We start from the raw sequence: 15,173 nt of genomic DNA, 5'->3' as shown, positions 1-15,173 counted from the left end.
TCTTTCAGTATATGTCAGTTCTAGTGTATGAGTGGTGACATCAGCAGAAATAGTTGATTTTTTTTCATTTCCTCCATAAACTATATATTCTGCAACTTGATATAACAGATAAAGAGCCAAGAAAGCTGAAAAAAAATGACTGACAAAGAAAAAGGACTTTGGCATTCTTTAATTTAGGGAGAAATTTGAATAGCACCAAGCTTCAGTTACTGTTTAGAATATGAAATCAGGGTATAGGATTGACTGAAGTAAAAGTTCAGATCTGTATTTAAGATAGTTATTTTGAAAGTATCAAAGTTGACATTGTTGTTACAAAAAGTAAATTGTAATGCAATACATGAAACCAAATACGTAGACTTTTAAAAATAGAACTGCACTGTGAAAACGTGCGTGTCTTGCTTTAAGATAATAATATGTTGTATCCAAGTTTATCTAACCTAGTCCAGAAAAATAAAAATTCCTGGCACTGTTTTATAAGGAAAAATACTGATGTTCTGACTTCCCTATACGCCACACTGAAATTACACTTAATAGAAATGTAACAATAAGCTGAAGAATATATAAGATGTAGAATATTGTTTATTTAATTCATTGGAAGGTTTCATTTACATAACTAGCTGTTGACTTTATATGCACTTTTGTCCAACATATGAAGTTGATGATAAATTATATTTTAAAAGAACTAAATGTATTTCCAAAAATTATATAATAAATTAATTGCTGAATGAGGAGAAATAAGTAAAATCAATTGTTTTAAAGTGTCTTCAAATTAATTCTTCATGGTCTTGAAGTGAATTGTGTTTTTAAAAATGCTCAAAATAAAATTACTTTTCTATGTGTTTAGTATATATTAGAATTACTGGATTCAATTTAAACACAGTCATCATCCTTTGCAATGCTAAATAGTGAGGAAAGTAACTTTTTTTCAGTGATAACATTGGCATAAGTTAGAAAAATATAAAAGTCTGAAAAAAGTATTAAAAGTTAAAAGTTTTACTATCTTATATTTCAAAAGTGTGATCATACATTACAAATAAAACCTAGGAATTCACTTAACCAGAAGTCACAATACATCGACAAATTGGATCAAAAGAAAAGAACGAAAATACATATGAATATATATTTAACAGTGAAAACAACCATTTGAAATATTAAATAAATGTATTATAAAAACAAAGAATAATAAAAACATTTGTTATTAGGCTAGGTATCAGTAGATATAAAGTCTAATTTATTACACATAAACTGTCAGTGACTTTGCAGAAAGACTCTGCATGTTTAGGTCATAACATATACAAACACTAGCTTAAATAGACTGTTTTAGGAGGATACATCTTTATTTATATAGGAGATATCACCATGTATTATCAAAGACTTGAGTATCTGTTCTTAGATTAGCTTTCCAGAAATGTGAATATTCTTTAACCCCAAAAAGTCAGAATACAAAGATAATTAGATACAATTAGGTATTGAATTCAGATAAAATATTAATAAAAGAGCATTAGGTACAATGTTTAGAACTAATGTTTATTGAGCAAACATTAATTTATTTAATCTTCACAAAAAATCAATGCAGTGCCATATATTACAGTTTCTTAAACACACATTGTTTAGTAGAATATTAATACATTAATAGAGTTTGACTTCCACAGTTATACAAATAGATCATACTGTTTACAGGAAAATTAACATATATTTGACACATTGACATCTAAGACAACTCAGATATTAAATAAAAAGATCAATCAAGACCAGCCTGGCCAAGATGATGAAACCCCGTCTCCACCAAAAATGGAAAAATTAGCTAGGCGCAGTGGTGGGTGCTTTTAATCCCAGCTACTCGGGAGGCTGAGGCAGGAGAATCACTTGAACATGGGAGGCGGAGGTTGCAGTGAGCTGAGATCGTGCCAATATACTACTCTAGCCTGGGCCACAGAGCAAGACTCTGTGTCAAAAAAAAAAAAAATTGAATGTCCATTTACTCCAACTACTGAAATGACAATGCAGAACTGTTAAAGTAAAAATTATGTGAGAGTAAGACGTCTAACAGTGGGGGACAGAATAACCTTCAACATTGAATAAATGAGTTTAACAATGTTCAGGAATATGGATTATTGATAAATATTGTTTAAATATAAGCCATATAGTTTTAGCTGCAGATTAGATAACACTAAAAGATAATATGATATTAGTTTCCCAGTGAAATGCCAAAGAGATATCGTGCAGAGATTGGGCAGATAGGATAGTTATACAGGATTTAACTGTAAAGATGTAACACCAAGGGAGAGATTTAACTCCAGGGAAATTTTTAAAAATAAGATCATTCTCTAAAGAAATTGTATGAAGTTCAAGGGAGAGCAAACATTTTTACAGTGCCTGCTGGTCATCCAGGGAAAACTTTCATCCATGAAATATCATGTGTATGGGCGTGGGTAGGTGGCATCAGTTCTCCAGTGACTACTAGAAAAAAGAAGTCGTTCAGTTAAATTGCAGCACCATTCGAGTAAATGGCCCAATTAGTATGTTGTTGTTGTTGTTTTAAAAAGACCTATAAGGAAACAGACATACATGGGCTAATGGAGGATAAACATATCTCAATGATTTAAAATAAACAATCCAATATTCTATTTTTAAATTGGAACGGATAATAAGGCAGACAACTTAGCAGTGCCATTAAAGTGAAGCTCGGCTTTGAATAGATAAGCATTACTAAAAACAAAGGAAAAAGAAAAAAGAAAGAAAGAAAGAAAGAAAGAAAGAAAGAAAGAAAGAAAGAAAGAAAGAAAGAAAGAAAGAAAAGAAGGAAGAAAGAAAAGAGGAGGGAGGGAGGGAGGGAAGAAGGAAGGAAGGAGGGAAAGAAAGAAAAAGAAAGAGAGAAAGAGAGAAAGAGAAAGAGAGAAAGAGAGAAAGAGAGAAAGAGAGAAAAGAGAGAAAGAGAGAAAGAAAGAAAGAAAGAAAGAAAGAAAGAAAGAAAGAAAGAAAGAAAGAAAGAAAGAAAGAAAGAAAGAAAGAAAGAAAGAAAGAAAGAAAGAAACCCAATACAGACTCTGGGCATAACCTCCCAATGCAACTCTCCCCCCTCCCTCCCACAGATAGGCCCCGTGCATGATGTTCCCTTCCCAGTCCATGATCTCACTGTTCAGTTCCCACCTGGGGAAAATATATTTTAAAATAAATAGATGGAAATTACTTTAATCGCATTTTTATGGTGAAATTACAGTAATATAAGAAATAGACTAATATAGAAAAAGATGGCTATAAACAGGATACTCTCGAAAAACAAACAGATAACGGTAACAAGTTAATGGAAACAAAAATTATCATTGAAAAGAAAACCAAAGATTCAAAAGGTTTCAAAACTATGTTAAACGAAGTTTTTTCTAAAATTAAAAGAGGCTGAGCACAGCGGCTCATGCCTGTAATGGCAGAATTTTGAGAGACAGAGGCAAGATTGCTTGAGCTCAGAAATTTGAGACCAGCCTGGGCAACAGAATGAGACCTTGTTGCTACAAAAAATCAAAAATGTGCCTGGGTTTCCTGATGCATGCATGTGGTCACAGCTACTTGGGAGGTTGCGGTGGAAGGATCGTTTGAGCCCAGGGAGCGAGGCTGCAGTGAGTCGTGATCTTTCCTCTGCACTCCCGACTGGGCGATAGAGCACAACTCTGTCTCAAAATAAATAAATAAAAAGAATAGTAAAATAAAATCAAGTAAAATTAGAAGAAAGGATAAAAACAAGAAAAATGGGAGGGAAATTCTAAGATATGAAAATCAATTCAGAAGGTGAAGTGAAAATAACAATACAAGAAGAGATCATCAACCAAATAAAATATCCAAGCATATTTTACAAATAACTTTACAAGGAAAGGGTCCAGTGAGTATTACATCAAATAATTTGACCGACACTCATTATGTGATTCTGGAGTCTCAAATGATAAGCACAAAGAAAATCCAAATGATACACAGAACTTGTAATGAAATAGGTATCAGGTGGCAACAGTCTTGTATCACAAGTCCAGATGCTAGAAAACAATGGAACTATCCTACAAGTTGTGAAAGTAAAATGGACTATTGAAATACATTTAGTTTATATTGAAATCCATAAAATTAAATATATAATTCAAAAAATAAAGAGAAAATGATGACATAAAAAGTAGGAAACAGTGACTCCAGCGTAGAAAACAGTGCAAGAGAAATCTGAGTGAGGGTTCCATAGTAGTTCTACAGAGCAAATTAACCAGATTACAGCTGGAAGACAGAGAACACTAGGGGAGATGTCTATAGGGAGGAAATAGGGATTCTGCTATGTGTACACGATGTTACCAATTCTGGATAAGTGTGAAAGTAAGGCAAAGCCATATTTTTGTTTTGTAAACAAGGAAAATAAACTCAATTAGAATTTCAGGCAAGGCACAGTGGCTTACCCCTGTAATCCCAGCACTTTGGGAGGCCGAGGCAGGCAGATCACTTGAGGTCAGGAGTTTGAGACCAGCCTGCCAGCATGATGAAACCTAGTCTCTTTTAAAAATACAAAAACTAGGTCCGTGTGGCGATGTGACACTGTAAACCCAGCTACTTGGGAGTTTTAGGCAGGAGAATCACTTGAACCCAGGAGGCGAATGTTGCAGTGAGCCAAGATCATGCCACTGCACTCCAGCCTGGGCAACAGAGCAAGACGCCATCTCAAAACAAAACAAAACAAAACAACGAAAAGAAATGTCATAGCCACGATACCGACACACACGCACATAAGCGCACACACACACACACACACAAAACGGCACAGAAGAAAATGTTAACACATAGTCAAGTCATTTTTATTTATTTGTTTATTTTTAGCATTTCATTTACCGAAAACCCTACAAAAATGGGGTAGGGTTTTCGGTAAATGAAATGCTTTAAAAAAAGAAATAAAAGTTCAAGATAACATTTAGGTTGTAAACATTCTCCTAGAGTTCCCAAATTCATGCTATTTAACAAAAAGGTCAATAATCTGATCCTACAATAAATAATATTTACATAGTTACTGTATACAGTGTAATGGATTGACTTCAGATTTACAACAAATTTAGAGACAAAGAAGTATATACTGACACACTCGAAAGTGTTAAAAATAAACCAAACAGCTATGACACTGAAAAGAAAAAAAAAAAGAAACATAAGAGAACTAATGACATCATACAAATAACACGAGATGAAAACCCCCGTTCACAGAACAAAATAAAGAAGTATACTTGAAATATTAATACTGTAAAAATAAGAGAGGATTGGAGAGAGGATATGGTGAGAATATAAAACAGGTCATTCATTTCTTTTAAGATTTGGGCGAGGGAAAACTAGATCACTAAGTCAGATTTTTTCTTTCTGGATAGTAGTATTCCATACACAAAAATTTTATATTAAATATATTTCTAATTTTCTTAAACACCTGAGATAAAATGGCTTATATTCTAAAGCAAGGAAATCTAATAATTAGAAAACCTTAATTTAAATAATAGAAATTCAAAAAATTGCTGATCTATACAAACAAAATAAAACTCATTTTTTAGGAGAATGTCTTAAGCAATAAAATATTTTGACTTAACACTGTTATTTTGGCCAGACGGTAGAATGCAGACAACAAAAATAAGAACAATCAATTGAAGAATGATTTTAATTATTCTTTATTTTTAGGACATTTTTACAAATATTTGCAAACACATGTCAATGCAGTTTTATAACAGCAAACATGGCCCTGTCATGCTTTTTCTCTCTTTATAAATTTTGGATATCGTTCTTGTTGACTGTTTTCACTTATTGCACCAAAACATTCTCAACTTTTCACTTAATAATTTCCTTCATCTTACCACTACTATTTCCTTCATCTTACCACTACCATCTAATTTTAAGTTCTAATTTGACATATGAGAATACTCAACAAAGAAAGTACTCTCAATTTTAACTTTAAATAGGGAATGCAGATCTAAGTGTGAAGATTCCACTGAGGGGAATGTGTGTCTGAGAAAAACAAACAGTAAGGATCATTCCTTTTATGAACTTCAAAATGGATGATTATTAAAATTAACACAAAAGAAAGTGAAAGAGGACCTATGGTAAAACAACAGTATTCAGCTCAAGAGTGTCTGACACAGGTGCAGGTTACTTTTCATAAGCAGCGGCACCGGCACATTCCAGCTCTTGCTTTAATTAGCAGTATTTGTGTCTAGTTAATGCCTATCTTATCTTCCAAATACCACTCCCCCGGCAGCACAGCCCCTCATTTTTGCATGCTTCTCCCTATGAAGAACTAGAATAATTTCTGTTGCAGCAACTATAAATTGTCAGAATACAAATCACTACATACTATTGAAAAATGAAAATTATATTTTACCGTCTAATGAGAGCTTCTAAAATCCTCTGTAACTTTTGCAAGTTTTCTGATCATTTCTTTTCCTGTTAATACAACTAAGAAGGTTACTGAGTGAAAATAGCTGATTGGCATAGACTGGTCTTGATGAAAACTTTTTGTTCTGACTGACTAGTCAATACTTGCCTGATGAGATTCTACTTTTACCTGTTGCTTCCAAAATGATATGTGTAACTTGACTTGAATCCTTTTTCAAAGAAAATTTCTTGTATAAGTAATTATTGGTATTGGACACCCTAAAGGGTCAGTGGATATTTCAGTGGTCATCTAGATATCATCTGGAAATATTTATGGGTTAATATTTGTTAGCAATGAATTGAGTAACAAAATGACTGCCAATTATTTATTGTGGCAGGCATAGTTGTAATTCTGAACTCGATTTTGATACTTTCATTGACTACATATTTCTAAACTGTACTATGTAAACTTTTTATAGATTTATAGCGCACTTTATGTTTGATCATGCTTGATCTTTCAATGTTTTTGTTTTTGAATTGTTTTTAGTTATTATCTTGTTGGTGCTATTTCAGATGATTGTTAATTCTGCTGGTTCTATTAGGTTACTACAAATCAAATCATGTCTATATTTTGGTTGAAATTTTCTAAATTAAGTAGATAGGTTTGGGAAATATCATGCACTTAGTAATATTTTATCTTCCTGTTTTTTTCTGTCTATCTTTGTTGTATTCTTCAAATGACTACTATATATTTTACAGTAAGTAATTACAGGATAGGCTTTTCTGTAAATGTCTAAAACATAGTATGTGTGTAACTTAGGTCCGATAACCTTACTAAACACAATTTCTAGAATTAATTGCTTACATTTGCATCCTTTGTATTTTGTATGTAGTTAGGATTTACACAGACAGAATCTTGAAATCTTCATTCAAATACGTGTAATTGCTTGTCTAGTTCCACCGGCTTAAATTTCAAGAATGCTATTCAGTGATAGTAGACTTGCTTATGGATTGACTTTTATCTTGACATTTCATTGTGAAGTATCTTAGTATTATATAAAATAGATATTTTCCAAAATGTGTTTATATAACGTTTTTCTATCATAAGCATATTTAGTTACATTATATAAATTTAAGATTTTCACGGTATGATCTTCATTTAGCTTATTATTCTGGTCGACTGCGTTAGTAGGTTGCTTTTTATAAATTCATGTATTCCTATTATAATGAATAACATGGCATAGAAAATACTCTAAAACTTTGCTAGCTTCAGGTTTGTAATGTATTTAAAATTATGTGTTAATATTTATTAATATGATTGGTTTGCAAAGTTTTTGTGCTCTAAAATAATTTGGGGAAATAAGTCATACATGATTTATAACATAATCAGTTAAGTATTCATCCTTTTCTATGCTTTGAAATATTTTAATTTGCATTAGATTTTCTGCTTCCTGTATAGTTTCAGACTTTGAATCAAATATATAGTTTATATAGAGAAGTTAGTTTGTGGTGTATGCAGATTATCAGAAGCAAGAAATAATCTAGACTGACAAGACCACTGACTGTTATCCTGGAGGAATTAAACTGATAGTGAATCTTAAGTCAGCATAAAGTCAAGGTTTCAAGCCAGTTGAAACAAAGGCAATATCTAAAACTAAATAATTATTCATGATGAAATGAAGTCATGGATGGAATATAGATACTATAAAATGGAAAAGCATTTATTCTATCAGGGGTAAAGTTTGTAGAAAACAAGTACTCATCTGAGGACATTTCACTGAGCAGAACTTTCTTCTGGGAATATAATAGAAGTTGAGGTTTCTGTGAATGTGAGGAAGCAATGTTATTATGCCATAAAACAACTTCCTAGGAGTTAAAGGTCTCTAAATAATAGAGTAGGCTTTTTAGAGACAGTAGGACCTCCTGATGACCCTATTCCTTGGCAAATGATAAAAGGCAATAAATTATGAAGGGCATTTCTATGTAAATAGAAAGATGATTCTGGTGTTTTGTTTTTGTTTTCCAAGACAGGGTCCTGCCCTGTTGCCAGACTGGAGTGCAGTGGTGTGATGATAGATTACTACACCCTTGAAGTCCTTGGCTTAAGCAATCATCCTGCTTCAGCCTCCTGACTAGCTGGGACTATAGCCATGCACCACCATGCTGGCTAATTTTTAAATTTTTTATAGAGATGGGGTTGCACTGTAGTGATCAGGCTGGTCTCAAACATATGGACTCAAGCAATCTTCCCGCACTGGCCTCTCAAATTGCTGGGATTACAGGAATAAGCCACTGTGCTTGGCCATAATTTTGTTTTTTTAATTATTAAAGTCCGTATGAGAGACTTAACTTGTACTCAGCTTGCCTCACTAATTAAAAAAAATTTAAAAAAACTTAAAAACGTAACTAAAGAGCTAAAACAAATAGAAACTACCAAAGAATGATAGTATTTACAAAAACAACCACAGAAAACATTCATCTTTCACTAAAATGCAATTACAGTTAGAAGCAGGTTAGCAATAATATAGCTTCATGGTTACAGTATTGAAATTAAATATTAAGCATAAATAAAAAATAAAACAAAGTGTAGGTCTATATTTCATTTTTCTAAGTTCTGATGAAGGCAGTTTCTTTAATATAGGCAGTTTTGCTTCACAGATATTGCAGTTTTTACTAATTGAAAGTTTGCAGGAATCCTGTCAAGGGAGTCTGTTGATGCCATCATTCCAACTGCATGTACTAACTTCAGGACTGTGTCACATTGTGGAAAAACTCACAGTATTTCAAATTATTATTATTATTACTATATGTTATGGTGATCTGTAATCTGTGATCATTGATGTTATGTAACCATTTCAGGGCACCACGAACAATGCCCATACAAGCCAGTAAACTTAATTGATAAATGTATGTATTCTGACTGCTCTACTGAATGGCCATTCCCCCTATCTTTCTCCCAGCCCTCAGGCTTCCCTATTCCTTGAAACACAATATTGAAATTAGGCCAATTAGTAACCCTACAATGGAGTCTAAGTGTTTAAGTGAAAGAGTCACACATCTCTCACTTTAAATCAAAAGCTAGAAATGAACAAGCTTACTGAGAAAGTCATGTTGAACACCAAGATAGGCTGAAAGCAAGGCCTCTTGTGCCAAACAATTAGCTGAGTTGTGAATGCAAGGGAAAAGTTATTGAAATAAATTACAAGTGCTACTTCAGTGAATACATGAATGATAAGAAAGCAAACAGCCTGCTGATATGGAGAGTTTTGGTATCTGGATAAATCAAACCAACCACAACACTTCCTTAAGCCAAAACCTAATCCAGAGCAAGGCCCTAACACTCTTTAATTCTAAAAGCCTAGGTGAGGTGAGAAAGCTGCAGAAGAAGAGTTGGAAGCTAGCAGAGGTCTGTTCATGAAGTTTAAGGAAAGAAGCTGTCTCTAAAACATAAAAGTGCAAAGTAAAGCAGTAAATGCTGATAGAGAAGCTGCAGTAAGTTATCCAGAAGATCTAACCAAGATAATTATGATAATTATGTTATTTAGTGGCTACACTAAATAACAGACTTTTACTGTAAACAAAACAGCCTTCTGTTGGAAGAAGATGTCATCTTGGACTTTCATAGCAAGAGGAGAGAAGTCCATGCCTGGCTCCAAAGCTTCAAAGGATGAGCTTACTTTCTTGGAAGGGACTAACACAGCTGAAAACTTAGTTGAAGCTCACTTACCATCTCAAAAATTCTGGTGCTCTGAAGATTGATGTTAAATCTGCTCTGCCTGTGCTTTGTAAATGAAACAAAGCTTGAATAATAGCACATCTGTTTACCACATGGTTTACTGAATAGTTTAAGACCACTGTTGAGAACTACTGCTCAGAAAAAAAGATTATTTTCAAAATATCACTGCTAATTGATGATACACCTAGTCCCCAAGAGCTCTGACAGAGATATGTAAGGAGATTTATACTGTTTTCATGTCTGCTCTCACATCTATTCTGCAGTCCATGGATCAAGAAGTAGCTTTTTGTTTGTTCATTTGTTTTTTGAGACAGGTTCTCACTCTGTTGCCCAGACTGGTGTGCAGTGGTATGATCTTGGCTCACCACAACCTCCACCTCCCAGGCTCATGCGATTGTCCTGCCTCAGCCTCCTGAGTAGCTAGGATTACAGGTGCACCCCACTGCCACCTGACTAATTTTTGTATTTTTATTAGAGATGGGTTTTCACCATGTTGGCCAGGCTGGTCTTGAACTCCTGACCTCAAATGATCCACCTGCGTCACCCTCCCAAAGTGTTGGAATTACAGGCGTGAACCACCACGCCTGAATAAGAAGTTGTTTTGACATTTAAGGCTTACTATTTAAGAAATTTCATAAGGCTATAGTTGCCATAGATACATAGCTTTTACTTAGGCATGCTTCTAAGTATATTTTTATTTCATTGACTTCTTATGCATGTAGTACTATTAGGCACATTATCCCCAAAACAAATAGAGGAGTAAAATTTTATTTTACTGCAAAATGAAAAGAAGGCAAAATATAAATAGAAGGCTAAAAGCTGTTTCTTCCTACTTTTAAAAACAAGACTGCTGGAGTCAGACAACTTTCTATAGAGTCTACACCTTCTTACTAGTGAGCTCATGTCTGCCATTGATCGCCTTACCCTCAGTCCTTCCTCTCAAGTGGTAGTTTATGTATCGCTCTGTTTTAACTATATGACATTGACAAAATTAATTTGTGATTATCAAATGAAATCCCTTCTCAATTTGTAAAACACCAGATTTCCTGGTTCAGTTGTCCATATTACAAATGATCAGAAATGTCCATGTTACAATGATGAAAAACTATCAAATCTGAAAGAAAATATGTACACTAGAATGTATGTAAAATTTTCTTTTCAGTGTGCTATAAAAAATGAAAATAAAAAGTAAAATGTACACTTCATATTCTTCAATTAAGTACTTTCAAAAATATATCGTAATGAATTAAATGTTTTAAACATGATTACAACTTCAAGCTATCTTGTATATTTAATTACCTTTAAATTAAAATTTTCTTCATAATGGCCTAAGTGATATTTTGGAATTTATGTTAGACAACATTGAAAACTAAGTACTTGACAAATTTTACCAAAACTTTCCTATCAAGCTCATACTTTTATTATTTTTTTAAATAGAAAACACCATGGTATGGGAATATATAGCAGCAAAAGTACATACACTTTGAATTTAGACATAGCTTTGTTGAAATACAGATCAGATTCATTGTGTACAAATAACATAGCACATAGAAAAGCCAAAATACATAAAAACCGTTGGCATCATTATTAATTTATCCTCTTAGGTAGACCACATAAACCAACTCCTGAAATTTTAATGCAAGTATAAATAGTTATATGTTTGAGGAGTAAGTCTCTGGATATTTTAATTTTAATACTCTTAAGTCATCAAAGTTTAGGTAAATGAAATTTTAGGAAATATGATAGTTAATTTTTTGTGTCAACTTATCTAAGTTAAGTGTTATCTACATAGGTGGTAAAACATTATATAGTGTTTTCCTGAAGAGATGGGCATTTGACCCAGTAGACTGAGTAAAGAAGATTCCCCCTAACCAACTTGGATTGGCACCATCCAGTCTTTGAGGGCCCTTCTGAAAAAAGGGAGAGGAGGGGCAAATTCTTTCTCTCTCTCTCTCGGCTGGAACCTCCACCTTGTTCTCTCCTTAGTGATCTCAGACATTAGAGCTCCTGCTTCTCAGGCCTTTGGACTCCAGGACTGGGTGCTATACCCCAGCTTTCCAGGTTCTTCAGCTTGAGACAGATGGCATATCATGGGAGGTCTCACCCTCCATAATCACACGAGCCAATTCCACTAATAAATTTCCTCCTTATCTATGTATCTATCTACCTATCTCCTATTTTTTTTCCATTTTTTGTTTGTTTATCTTTTTTTTTTTTTTGAGAATATTGGGGAATACAGGAACTTTTTCTTAAATAAAAGTAAAATGGTGTGAAATTTCAAAATATTTCTGAAAATGCTTGCTAGGCAAAAATAATGTGCCTCTTACATTAATAAAGTCTATCGTTTTGCTGAAGTTTTACATTATTTTCTAATCTACACAAGTTACTAGTAAATTTTGGAGTTCTCTGGTTTCTCTTGTTTAAAAAAGATAGAATTTTCTTAAAACCAATAACAAGATTTTCTTCTTGTGAATTATATATCTCCAAGACAGAATCCAACCTATTAGATTCAAATTACCCTTTGCAGTCAGATAATACATTTAACTTGCCAGATTTTATGGTCTTCAGTATAAGTAGCCTTAAGTGTTACTGAGTACAAGTGCAAGTCACACAGTTAAGAATTCTAAGCACCAAGGAGATCAGAAACTTGCCCCGTGACATTCAGTACCTTTATATTACAGACATTAATTCTTAAAAATAAAATGATAAGTAGTGTGCAGATAGGAGTAAATGATTTCATTTGATAATCACAAATTCATTTTGTCAATGTCATACAGTTAAAACAGAGCAATACATAAACTACTACCTGAGAGAAAGGACTGAGGGTAAGGCAATCAATGGCAGACATGGAGCTCACTAATAAGAAGGTGTAAACTCCATGGAATGTCATCTGACTCCAGCAGTCTTGTTTTTAAAAGCAGGAAGAAACAGCTTTTAGCCTTCTAGTTACAATACTGAGGAGATAAGAAACCGCCCCTTAGAAATACATTTGCATCATATCTTACTGTTTTGATGGCATTGGGAGAAATGAAATGATACAAAATTTGTTGAAGCCAGATTGAACAGGAAGCAAAATAAATTAGTGGTATTAGAAAGTTATTACAAATAAAATAATTTTGGGAAACATATGCTGCAAATGTCAGGTAAAAAATTATTGAATCCTGATATTATAAAAAATCTCTTTTAAATGTATTTATAGGCAAATTTAACTATTGGTTCTAATAATGAAAGTAGATGAACATAAAACTGGAATTTAGGGTTCTAATATCTGGCTTCTAAATTCTCAAGGTATGTATGTAACTGACCACACTGCTTTCATATTAATATAATTTTAATGTCACCTAGAGTATCTCATCTTTCATTAATTATGTACCTTTCTATTTTTAATCAGCTATTTCTTCTGGTTGTGGACATTTTTAGAGTATTTTAGTATTGTAAGCATGTCCCAAAGACAGTTAATTTTAATATTTTAAATAATAATGACAATTGAGATATTTCTATCCTTCAGCATAATACAGGCTATCTCCTAACACCACATCAAGGGTAAGGAGAAGGCTTTCTGGCCTTTGTGCACCCTCTTGTGTATGATGTCATTACTCTGCAAGGTGAGAATAGACTAGACAATATCCAATCCTTGACTTTTCTTATTTGCATAATAAAATGAACCTAAATAAATCACAGATTTCTGGTTATGCTGCACCAAAGAAAATGTTTCATCTCTTTATTTTAGTTTTCTCTACCCACACATTCTAGTAGTAAATTGTACCCCAAAATATTGTGACATATTGATGTTTATGATGGGTTGGTTAGACAGAAATATAAGGAAAACTTACTTATTCTCCTCTGTGAAAAACAAGCTGCGTTCCCAAATTGAGACCAGTAAAACCTAGACAATAAATGCATGTGTTCTCTATAGCAAAAAAAACAAACAAAAAGTACTCTCAGAAGAAAACTGCTAACGTATAAACAACTAAACAAACAAAAACATAAAGTAAGAAATTTAAAGAATACCAATTATAGACTAAACACTATGCTGTCTTCTGAAGTTTTGTGCCTAAATCTGCATGTGTTTCTGAGAGACTACTTTCTCCTAAATTACTTAAATTCCTAATCTTGTTTTTCTAATTCTTTGTAAGTACAGCCAACAACTAAAAAACACAGGAAAACAAAGTGAAACAAAAATGCTCCTAAAAGTTTTTGTCTTGTAACTGCTACAATTCCTTGCTTTTTAGCATTATTACTTTTTCTATTTAAAGAAAGGAATTTATTATTAGAAAAAAAAATCTCATATTTACTAAACATGAAAGTAATAAAAAACACAGAAAGTAAAGAGCCAAAGAATAGGGTTTTTAAAAATATGAAGCATTAGGTCAACAGAATAAAAAATTTGACCCTTCCAAATTCTGCGTGGAGTCTAGGAGTCCTTCATGGAATGCAGATTAACTCCTAAGCCAATGGGAGAATTCAGTGGTGTTTTTTGTTTTCCCCAAGTGGAACTGTGTGCGGCAGCCAATATATGATAGAGATCAAAGCAAAGCTGCTTGGTATGGAACAAATAACCAGATGACGGCCTATAGTCCTATCTTCATCACCGGTAGGACTCCTTGCAGGGTAGAACAGCCCATCTCATTCATGACGTTCTTTTGATCAAGAATACTATCCACACTTTCTACATTCTCTTAAATCAAGCCTTCTCACCTTATTTATTTTAAAATAGAATGTAAATGTTAAAATAATGTAGAGGAAAACAAGTCAAAAATAATTTGCTAAATGCTATCATGGAAAATTGATATGCAAGTTCAGAAATTTGGATCAATACTTATTAAGGAGCTAATAAACATTAGGTATTATGTCAACTTTAAAATGTTCACTACTAGAGCCTTCAAACATAAAGCTTTTTAGCATGTTGCTATTTTGTAAGATGGGTCATAATAACAGATACAGTTATTTTTCAACCATTACTTTGAAAACAACAAATCCTAAGTTTAAGAACAAAATATGATACTATAATTCAGAAGTATTAAAAAGTATTCATGTTCTGTTAACAGAAGGAGAAAGTGTTAGCTGCTTAATT

The sequence above is a fragment of the Papio anubis genome, chromosome 4 (genome assembly GCF_008728515.1).
Source record: "Papio anubis isolate 15944 chromosome 4, Panubis1.0, whole genome shotgun sequence".
NCBI lineage: Eukaryota > Metazoa > Chordata > Mammalia > Primates > Cercopithecidae > Papio > Papio anubis.
The sequence above is the reverse complement of the archived record's forward strand: the minus strand, read 5'-3'. Positions refer to the sequence as shown.